The sequence below is a fragment of the Tupaia chinensis genome, unplaced genomic scaffold, assembly GCF_000334495.1.
Source record: "Tupaia chinensis unplaced genomic scaffold, TupChi_1.0 Scaffold144328_1, whole genome shotgun sequence".
NCBI lineage: Eukaryota > Metazoa > Chordata > Mammalia > Scandentia > Tupaiidae > Tupaia > Tupaia belangeri.
Window position 1 is genome coordinate 10,741 of NW_006204186.1, and position 12,031 is coordinate 22,771.

Below are 12,031 nucleotides of genomic sequence, written 5' to 3' on the forward strand. Positions count from 1 at the left end.
ACATTTGACCTCATCTTGCTTGAAGTGAGCCATTGACATCACATATAAAATTGTATATAAGCATAAACATACCACAAATAACTGTTTTACAAGATCTGTATTCAAATAGTGTAGCTGAAACTCTTAGATCGTGATCTGAGGCAAGTAAATTAGTAAACCTCCCTTACCTTCAATTTTCTTCTTTGTAAAACAGGGACAGTGATACGGGAGCTACCAACTTAATACGAGGATAGAATCATCAAACTGAAGTGGATTTGTCTGAAAGATAATAAAATTTAATTTACTGTTATCATATGAGCATCAACTATGGAACAATTGTTTTGGAAATTTATTATATGTCGTTTTGTTGTGAATGAATGAAAAAACATTTATCCTATTCCTTGAAATGACTTTTCCTTCAATCTTGGTTTAAAACAAAATGAAACAAAAAACTTTCACTCGTATTTAATAAAAAATGCATGCCATTAGTATATTTAAAGAAGTTAGAACAAATTAAGAGTAATTTCAAAATTCCTGGCTATTTTTCAATTAGGAAAACAGACTTAGAGATAGGATATTATTTTTTTTTTCCTCTTTTAGTGAGCATCTTTTGGTTTTTGGTGGACTCACGGTATAAAAGAAAAGAAAAAAGAAGGAAGAGAAGAGAATGGGGAGGAAGGAAGAAAAGAACAAAGGAAGAAAGGGAGGCGGGAGGGAAAGAAGACTAGCACTGGTTTTCTCACTTCATGGCTGTTCACCCTCCGAAAATCTAGATCTAGATTTCTAGGCTTTTGTTTGTTCTTTTTGTGTTTGTTTTATTAAAGGCTAAGGGAAAAAATAATAATTTCCCATAAACTCTTTTGGAAGTAGAAAAAAACCATTTAATTCAAATGACATATGTATGGAGAGTTTAGTAAAATAGCAATGAATCTTAGAGAAAAAATCCTCTAGAATCATCAAACTAAGATATACAGTTGATTTTTCCATTGCTCACCCAGAATTTTAGAACGAAAACTTAAAACCTTTGGTAAAGTACAAAAAAAGGATCTAGAAAAGAGCCTAACCACTATTATGTGCTCAATATATGTTAGTTTCTGTTTTTTTTCTTTTGTTTGTCAGGATCTGTAAGCTGTTGTGGATTCTCTTGCAGCTCAGCAAGGATATAATCCTCCTTATTTACATATATCCTCACTTTCTTAGCATTGTAAGCAGACTGAGTTACTCTCCTCTTCAACACACTTCTCATGGCACTTTTCATCTCTGTGTTCTCACTGTGTAAATTACAGGATTTAACATAGAAGTGAGGATTGCAAAGAACACAGTCACCAACTTGTCCATGGGATACATAGCCATGGGTGTGTGTAGGTGAATATGCAAGGCACAAAAAAGAGTACAACGACAGTAAAGTGGGAGCCCCATGTAGAGAGGGCTTTGCTCTGTCCTTCAGAGCCATAGGATTTCAGGGAGCTCAAGATAATTACGTAGAAGATGAGTAGCATGGAGAAAATGAGCAAAGCACATAGCTCCACTTTTGGCGGCCACCAACATTCCCAGCCTGTAGGTGTCTCTGCAGGAAAGTTTCAACAATGGGAAAAGGTCATACATGAAGGGGTCAATGACACTGGGACCACAGAAGGGCAAGTTGACTATAAAAAGAATCTGCATAGTGGCATGTGGCATGACACCAATCCAAGCTATCACCACCAAGACGTGACAGAGCCCATGTCTCATTATAGTCATGTAATGCAGGGGCTTGCAGATGGCCACGTAGCGATCATAGGCCAGGACAATGAGGAGGATGATCACTGATCCTCCCAGGAGGTGCTCCACAAATAGCTGAGTGAGGCAGCCCCCGAAAGAGATGGTTCTCCTCTGGTAGAGCAGGTCAATGATAATTATGGAGGTGGTGACACAGGTGTAGGAGGCATCTATGAAGGATAAGAAGTGAGTAAAAAAGTACGTGGGAGACTTAAGGATGGTGCTGAGGGAGACAGTGATGATGATGATGAGCAGATTAGCCAGCACGGTAAATAGGAACATGAGCAAAAAGACAATGAAGAATATCTTTTGCAAGTGTGGATTCTGTGTGAGTCCCAGGAGAATAAGTTCAGTCACGTTATTGGGAGGCATGGGTTGACCCATTCACATTGTAACACCTTATGTGGGTCTAAACTAGCTATAAGAGATAAAAGTAAAATACAGTTAATTAGTCATGAAAGGATTACTGTTGGAATTTCATAATACCAAGGTAGTATAGTTACTATAGTTTTTGAGCCCTAGTAATTACTTTGTTTACTTTTCACTTCCTTCATAATGCTTCCTGTCTCTTCTGATACCTAGTCTTTGTTACCTGTAAAATATTTATGGACCATGGGACCAGCAGTTGACTTAATGGCTATGTCACTGGACTCCCATGTAGTCAACAACAGTTCAAGTCCTAGACCCGGTGGCTTGGGTTCATAGCAGGCGTGCCCAAGATCCTGCTTGAAGAATGGAGGAGAGGAGATTGTGGCATGGCCATCCCTTCTGGAGCGGTGATTTCTTGCTTTCTGTCTCTCTGTCTCTCTCTTTCTGGTGAGTACACATGCCCTAGCAAAAACCTCTTATATATATATATATATATCATGATTTATGTGTAATTTATTGAGGAAATTCTGGGCTACATAAATGAGATCTGAATTTTTCTTCTGGCTCTAAATCCATGTGACTTTGGATGGCATTCCAGAGCCCTCTGCTTCCAAGATTTCCTTTGCAAATGTGACTTTATATTATACATTTTAACTATAAGATGTATTTTGTAAACTGTAAAGCATTTCACACAAATAAGGATAATGTCTATTGGAAGCAGAGCTCTAATTGTGAAAGATATGGTTCAGAAATAGACATTGCAAGCAGGCTGATTAGAGATATGTATACATCACTGGAGACAAACCCTCCCTGGAATCTACCATAACCCATTAGTTATTCATGGCTGTTTCCTAACTGGATTAATGTAATACTAGGCATAGGGTCCTCAGTGCTGGCTCCAATTTGGTGATGAATAAATATTTGATGCATTGCCATGCTTCTACAATACCATGGATAAGAATATACATGCTTCGGAACCAGCAGTTAGCGTAATGGCTATGTCGCTGGATTCCCACATAGTCGACTGCAGTTGGAGTTCTAGACCCGGTGGCATAAATTCACGCCGGGCACTTGTGCATGTGTGCCCAAGATCCCAAGAGGAGAATGGAGGAGAAGGGATTGCGGCGTGGCCATCCCCCCTGGGGAGTGATTTCTCGCTTTCTATTTCTCTGTCTCTCTCTGTCTGTCTGGCGAGCGCACGTGCCCTCTAGCAAAAACCTCTCCAAAAAAAAAAAAAAAAGAATACACATGCTTCTCCAGCATATTAATCTTTGGAACTCACGTAGTGCTCATCCTCCCACGTTCCTCTTTATGAGAAACATAAATAAACTTGATGAGAGTGTGCTTCCCAACTTAATGTTTTCTGGTATGTTTTATAAATAAAGATGAAAATAGAAAATAGTAATCCTGGCTCCAGCAGACTGTGTAGAGATTATGTCGCTGGACTTCTACATGGCAGATTGAGGTTTGAGTTTTGTACCCAGTGGCTTGAAACTCATGCTGGGAGCAGGTGCGTGCATGCCAAAGATCCTGGGAAGGAAATGGAGGAGAAAGGGCTACAACATGGCCACTGTCCTGGGGGCTGATTTCTCACTTTCCACCTCTCTCTCTCATGAGCACGTTTCCTATGGTGAAAATCTCTTAAAATATTAATTCCTTCTATGAAAAAGTATTACTAATTTGACTTTCAAAATAATTAATTAATGTTGTTTATTCTTCAAAATTAGATTGCATATACAATTTAACACAATTTCACCCAGTAAATTTTCAGCTTCAATAAACTAAGATTAAAAAAAAAAAAACTATTGGGTAGATTTTATAATCTTGAAGACAAAGGCAACTCTTATTTTCCCAGTTTTAAAAATAGAATTTTAATGTGGACAGCAAGAAGAAATAGACTATTACATAAGGTAGGTAAAGTACTGTACACATATTTAGAGATACACACAACCATTTATATTAGGTTGTTGGAGAGTAATGACACATTTGTCTATGTTTTTCTAAGCAAGAAATGCATCATGACTTTCCCAATGACTCAATAAAATCAATTGATTACTATAATTAATAACTTACATGCTTTATTACTCAAAAATATTTATTAGACACTTACTATGGACATTAAATTCCAGGACTTGCTGCTGTGGTCAAACATGTGGGAGTCCAGTACATGTAAAATGATCTAGAATTTATTTTAATGAGTATTAAAATATTTTTCTTTATTCTTATTAAGAACCAATTTTTTAATGAATCAATTATATCATCACATTACTCACCATATATGTACCATGGACATACTCAAATTGTCCATCACTGTAGTAAGGGATGGAAAGATGATCTCTACCTTGTTTGCTAGCAAGTTGGAGAGGTTAAATACTTCTAGATAAGATCATTAACAACTTAGACATTTCACAAAACTGTGTATGATAATGCCAAGTTTTTTTTCAAAAGTGGAAATTTCACTAGACAATAAATCAATTGGTCAATGATTCCAAAAATGATAAAGAAATGGAGTATGTCTTTAAATATGTTGAACAAAAGTTTCCACAAGATTCTCTGAAAGTCAGTTTTTCAATAAACTTACATTGTGTTTCCCTAAATAGAATAAATATTTCAAGTTTACTACTTTAAATTGTTCATTACCTCTACTAAAACTACATAATTTAAATGAAACTTCGAGTTTCTTAGCCATTCAGCTAAAGCAATATTATTCCAGTGCAATAAACTAGGTATATTATAATAATTACAAGCTCTAATTATCTATAGTTCTAATTATCTCTGATAACTATTAAAAATAAAATGATTTATTAATTGTTTCTAATACTTTGGGTTCCTGATGGGGGATAGAGTTGTAAAGTGAGGAGAAGTTAAGTGAGAAAAGTGAGTAAAAAAAATCATAAGGAGAGAAACATGCATTCCTTCATGTAAACACACAGATGGTCTCCATGAAAACTACATTCATTAATCAAAAAGTTCTAAGACGTAAATTTATAGAGAAACAATGAACAACTACTAAAGCAAGATTATACAATTCCGTTTTCTTTATTTTAAATAAGCCAAGAGCTCTATGACTGAAACCGATTGACTAAAGGTTACAGAAACACAGTAAATGGGTGGAAATACCAGATAGTGTGTGTGAAAGAGTAGAGTCTGAGGAAGGACATATAAAAAAAAAATAGAGAGGCAAAGCATTAATGGGACAAAGAAATGTGGTATTATCTGTTAAAGATACTTTTATAGTTTTATCAACTAGACTACAAAGAAATGTTCACATGTTAAAATATTCAGTTTGTAAGCTAAATAATGTGATTGAATGTAAGAGAGAAAATGAAATAAAAAATGTTAAAATAAATAAATAAATAATGAATACATAAATAAGCAAAGAGAAGAGTTGGGATATGAAGATTAGAAAATAGCATGTTAACAAGGTGTATGCATTAGTTGAGATGAACACGTTCTTAGAGTTTTCACTGAATTCATCAATTATTTTCAAGCACTTCTCTGGGCCTCCATTCTTCATGTTTATAAATAATTAATAAGGGAATATAAATTCTTTCGCACTTTCTCTGAGCTAGGGATTATCTTTATTATGTTGTATCTTTAAGTCTTTGTAGAAATTTTAAATTTCAGGACTTCTTAATCCATTTAATTGATGAAGAAACTGAGGCTCAAAAACTTTTAATAACACGCCAGAAAACTTTCTCAAGTTTCTTCCACTTCATAAATAAAAGGCCTCACCTTGAGGTGTGATTTTTCTCTAAGAAGTTTCTCTTAGATAGCTGGACTTGTTAATTGTTACAAAGTCTTCCAGCAAAACAGTGAAGTATGGTGAAATCTATTCTTGGCATTCTCTTGCTATAATTTGTATCTCTTAACTCTCATTTGCCATCTCCACCCTTCATTCTCATTGTAGGAACATAGCAGGCAACCTCATACCTCTCATCAATGTCACTGAGACTGGTGTCCTAGATACAATGTAATTCCATTTGAAATACATACTTTCAATAGGTCTTTGTTCTTAATCTTGAAGATATTTTTGTCTTGCCTACACAAAGCCTTTTCAAACATGGAGTGAATAGCAGGTAGTCTAGTATGTAATTTCTCTTTTGATTCTCTTTTATTCAATTATTAGATTCAAAGCAACATAAAATTCAGTTCTCCTAAATTTACACATAATGTTAGTAAGTTGTAAATTCAATGGATGAAGGAGATCAGAGTGAAAATATATTTGAGCCTCACGATAAAGTTTTTTCTACAATATTACATTACCTCTATTTGTACCAAGTATATTTCAAAAGTTTTATCTAAAACCATTTTTACTTTTTTACATCTAATTTTTTGAAGTTTAATGTTTTATTTTTCATCAGACAACTCTCAATCGTTTCCACACTTTCCTCATGGCTTGCTTCATGTCCTTATTCCTGAAAGTATAAATCAAAGGATTAAGCAAGGGAGTTAGGAGTGTGTAAAATATTGCCACCATTTTGTCAGAGGAGAGAACAAATGGAGGTCGTGCGTATTCATACACACATGGGACAAAAAACAAAACCACAACAGCAATGTGAGATCCACAGGTGGAGAGAGCTTTCCATCGCCCTTCAGAACTATGGGTTCTCAATGAGAAAAATAAAATGATCAATGACATTGGGGCCACAAAAGGGCAACTGGAAAGTAAAGAGAATTTGTATCATGGCATGCAAGAAGCCCCCTGTCCAGGCTACTCCCACCAGAATTCCACAGAGCCTCCAGTTCATGATAGAAGAGTAGTGCAAGGGCTTGCAAATGGCCACGTAACGGTCATAGGCCATGGCCGTGAGGACAGTCACCTCTACCCCAGCAAAGAAGTGCTCAGCAAAGATTTGGAGCATGCAACCTTGGAAAGAGATGGTTTTCCTCTCATAGAGGGTGTCTGAGATCATCTTTGGGGTGAAAACAGAGAAGAAGCACACATCCAGGAAAGACAGAAAGGCCAAGAAGAAGTACATGGGGGAGCCCAGCAGGGCAGGGCTGCTGAGGATGGTCACTACAATGAGCATGTTGCCCCCGATGGTTGCAATGTACACAAACAAAAATACAACAAATAGTATTTTCTGAATATTTGGATTCTGTGAAAGCCCCAGAAGGACAAACTCAGTTACCAAGCTTAAGTTGTGCATGTCTTTGAAGAAAAGGATGGAAGTTACACCATTGATGATGTAGAATCTGAGTTACAGCAAAAACTTCGAGACCTGTTTATAGTATTAGAGTCACAAGTAAGTTGGTATACACTTACACGAAAGTATCTCGAGGGCATCTATTGCCACTGAGAAAACATAATCCGAAATTTGTGGAGATAGCAATGAAAAGTCACAGGAATTGAGGTGGAGATCAATTATTGATACTTTAAGAGGGCCAATGTTTCAAAACATAGAAAAGGAAGAATCCACATGTGGTAGAGAAGAGAAGAGATTTGATTTCAAATGCCAGCTTTGATCATTTATTTACTAGTTGCTTCTTGGAGTGAATGATTGAAAAGCATTCGGTGGCTGCATCTCAGTTGTGAGGAGAGCAATACTGACACATTAGTCCTACCTGCCATTGCCATGGAATGAGAGCATGTTTGACTCCCTGCCACCCTGACCAGGAGATGGCCTTACCTACAAGTAGAAGAAGAAATGACATGAAGTTTAATAGCCACTTGCAAATCATGGGTAATCCTCAAATATTTCTATAAAAGTCTGAACTTGATTGGGTCTTTAAATGATTAGTTTATCCTTTTTCTAAATTTAATTCCTTTTCTGAGAGAGAGAATGTTACCCCTAACAGGTACCCCTAAATAGCCATTGTCTTCCCCCGACTCCACTGCCCTCCAGCTAGATATGATTAGGGGCACATATATTTGTTCTGCTTCAGGTTGGCTCAAAATCTGGAACCAGTCAGCCATGTTGGCTTTCAGCAAGTTCAGTATCCTATCAGCTGACCTACTGAAGCTGCACAATTTATTATTTATATAGAAGTCCGATCTATGGAAAAGTGCCTAGCTCTACACTTTATGTGTAAAAAGAGTGCACTGTTGATGTTTTCTTTTTAACTGATTATTTAAAATGAGAACAAAAGTTCCTGAAAATTTATTTTGTAATGTTGTTATGATGACTAAGTGAAGCAATACAAATAAGTCAATTGCTCAGTACCTATTGCTTAAGAAATATTCTGACTAAGGTCTTATTAGGCCTACATCACTGGTTGGAAACTCACCCTTAAAGAGGTTAAGTTCGAGGAAAAAACAGATACTTGGTTTGGGATTTTAACATAGAACCTCTGGCTCCAACACCCAGTTCTTTTCCACTGGATCAACATGGAATCAGGGTTTTTTCTTTTCCAGCAAGAACTGTTTTTCTTTTCCAGCAAAACTTCAAAACAGCAATGCCTTTCATCATTGTTTATCCATCTTTAAAGTTTAACATCTGTGATTTCTTTGTTCATATTTGAATGAGGCACCTTCCTAAAGGAAACACAGCAAATGATGTAGAATCAGAAGACGATGGCCCAGTCACTTACACATACAAATTGGCAGCAACCACATAGGAAATGGAGAGATATAACACCTTAAATATTAGCCTTGAAGTTTATTCATTATTTTCCAGTATTCATATAATATAGCTCAGTCTGATTCATTATATTTACATAACTTTAACTTAAACCGTAGATGTTTATACATAGCTCACCTGCTTATCTCCCAGGATTAAGATGAAGGACAATTTGAGATTAGCAGTTAGCGTAATGGCTATGTCGCTGGACTCGCACGAAGCTGATTGTAGTTCGAGTCCCAGACTTGGTGGCTTAAACTCACACCGGGCGCTTGTGCATGCTTGCCCAAGATCCCGAGAGGAGAATGGAGGAGAAAGGATTGCGGAGTGGCCATCCCCCCTGGGGGGGGGTGGTGATTTCTCACTTTCTGTCTCTCTTTCTCTTTCTGGCGAGTGCACATGTCCTGTAGCAAAAACCTCTCCCAAAAAAAAAAGATGAAGGACAACTTGAAAATGTGAAAATGTTGCTTATGGTAAAGTCCCTACCAATTGTAGTTAGTATTATCATACTTAAAAAGCCAGCCACTTGGTCCTGCACCATAACCTAACAGTTAAGGGAGTTGGATTCTACATAGCCGACTCTGGTTCAAATCCTTGGCTAAATAGTTTGGAAAATGTGTGAGTCATGTGTGTATACTTGCCCCAAATCAATGAGACGGAGAAATAGAAGAGAAGGCAGTGCTGCATGATCACATCAAATTTAAAGGGGGTGCTTTCTCTTTCTCCCTCCCTCTTTCTCTCTCTATTAAGCACACGTGCCCTCTGGGGATTAAAAGAACCTCCCAGCCACCTACCACACAGAAAACTTTCTCATGAGTCATCTAAATAATTATTCCACTTTAGACTTACTTCCACATAGCCACAGCTTCAAAGGATAATTACATCATCACCTGATCCTAGAGCTGAATGTATCAGTCAAAGAGCATATAATTGTGTGTGGATATTTTACATGCATACGTAATGTTAAACTAAACTATGTTGGCTCAAAACTACTACTGTATTCCCACACTTGGATTCCTATGGATAAGCTGACATTGTATATGTTAGACTGTTTTCCTGAGCTTGTTAATAAATCACAGCCAATCACACTATCCGCAGAGTGCCCCCTTTAAGTTATTCATGTACTCTAACATCCAGCTGCAACCTACTCAATTATTTCTCTACCTCTCTCCCTCACTTTCACTTTTAGACATCACTTTCTCTTTTATTTATTTATTTTTTTTGGAGAGAATTTTGCTATAGGGTGCGTGCGCTCGCCAGACAGACAGAGAGAGACAGAGAGATAGAAAGAGAGAAATCCCCCCCCTTTCTCTCTCTCTTTCTGGCAAGTGCACACACCTTAAGGTATAAACCATTCAAAAAAAAAATTGGATAAAAAGTAAACAAACTTTGTTAAACTTAATTTGTCTGAAATTTTGTTTTTGTTTTAGAGAATTTTACTTTAGGGAGCATGTGCTGGCCAGAGAGAGATACAGAGATAGTGAGAAGAAAAATGAAAAATCACCGCTTGGGGTTTGGCTACACTGCAATCCCTTCTCTTCCATTCTCCTCTAGGAATCTTGATCACACTCTTATAAGCACCCATTGTGAGTTTCAATTCACCAGGAATAGGACTCAAACTGTGGTCAACCACGTGGTAGTCTAGCAACATAACTACTATGCCATTTGTTGGCCCCTAAAATTTTGTTTTATAACTATACATACATTATATGTTTGTTTAAAAATAAGTGAATTAGGTAAGCCAGTGGAGTGATGGTTAAAGCTGACAACTCAAGTCCCCAACCCAGCCATTTGGGAAACAAGCCAGGTACATGTGCATGAGTACCCAAAGTCCCAAGAGGAAAATAGAGGAGTAGAGATTGTGGCCTGGTCATTCCCCCTAGAGAGAAGTGCTTTCTTACTTTCTCTCCTTCTCATTTTCTTTCTCTCTGTGTCTCTCTCGAGTGAATGGATGCACCTAATAGGAAAAGAAAGAACAAAAGAGGTGAATGGCATATGCAGTGATGCATGTTTGTCACCCTTGCTACTCAGGAGCCTGTGGCATGAGGATTGTGAGTTTGAGGTCAGGCTAGGCAACATAGTAGGACCTCATCACTTAAAAATTGGAGGAAAAGAATAATTGGCCTTATGTTGCTAAATAAAATATAACATGATTTTTATTAATGCCATGTGGAGTTAACAGAAAAAATGTATAAAGATAGTAAAAAATAAACAAATGAGGGACCAGCATTGGTATAATGGCTATGTTGCTGGACTCCCATGTAGTCGACTGCAGTTCGAGTCCCAGACTCAGTGGCTTAAACTCACACCAGGCGTGTGTGCATACATGCCCAAGATCCTTAGAGGAAAATAGAGGAGAAGGGATTGCACCGTAGCCATGCCCCACTTGGGGGTGATTTCTTATTTTCTGTCTCTCTGTCTCTTTCTGTCTTTCTAGTGAGCACATGTTCCCTATAGCACAAACTTCTCCAAAAAAAATTAAAAATTAAAAATAAACAAATGAGCATATTAATATCTGTTCTTTCTTTTTTTTTGGAGAGGTTTTTTCGCTATAGGGCACGTGTGCTCACCAGAAAGACAGAGAGAGACAGAGAGATAGAAAGCAAGAAATCACTCCCCCGCCAGAGGGGATGGCCATGCTGCAATCCATTCTCTATTCTCCTCTCAGGATCTTGGGCATGCACGCACATGTGCCCGGTGTGAGTTTAAGCCGCCGGGTCCAGGACTTGAACTGTGGTCGACTACATGGGAGTCCAGTGACATAGCCATTATGCTAACTGCTGGTCCCTTCTTTTATTTGCTTTGAAACAACCATGTCTATTATGTCCCCAGCTTTGTTGCTAACTGTGTCTGCACTATGAACTTCATGTGCAGTTACAAGCTATCACCAAGAACACAGGAGTACAAGAGAAATCCTATGAGGTCATTGAATCAGTCAATAACTATTTATTACAAAACAAAGAACATCAATATTTGATTTAGTCATAGCCAGCATAGCCTAGGGTCAAGACAGAGCAGCAATTACGTGAAATGAGTAAGAATATCAGCTCCAAACGCATACAGATCTAGGTTTAAGTCTAGGCTTTTCTACTTGTTGTATTTCATGGAACAATTCACTTAAAATTCTCAGTGCTTCAGGTTCTACTGATGTGAGTATAAAAATAAGGTCTAGAGGGACCAGTAGTTAGTGTAGTGGCTACGTCACTGAACTTCCATGTAGTTGACCATGGTTCAAGTCCCAGACCCGGTGGCTTAGGTTCACACCTGGTGGCCTGAGGGGAGAATGGAAGAGAAGGGATTGTGGTGTGGCCATCCCCCATGGGGGGGGGGGGGTTTCTCTTTTTTTGTCTCTCTGTCTCTCT

At 37.7% G+C, this 12,031-nt stretch overlaps 2 pseudogenes; both read right to left on the reverse strand.

Annotated features, from left to right (window-relative positions):
* Positions 1-1,066: 1,066 nt before the first annotated feature.
* Positions 1,067-2,121, reverse strand: LOC102480706 (olfactory receptor 140-like; annotated as a pseudogene).
* Positions 2,122-6,466: 4,345 nt separating this feature from the next.
* Positions 6,467-7,259, reverse strand: LOC106733655 (olfactory receptor 4C15-like; annotated as a pseudogene).
* Between the last annotated feature and the right edge of the window lie 4,772 nt (positions 7,260-12,031).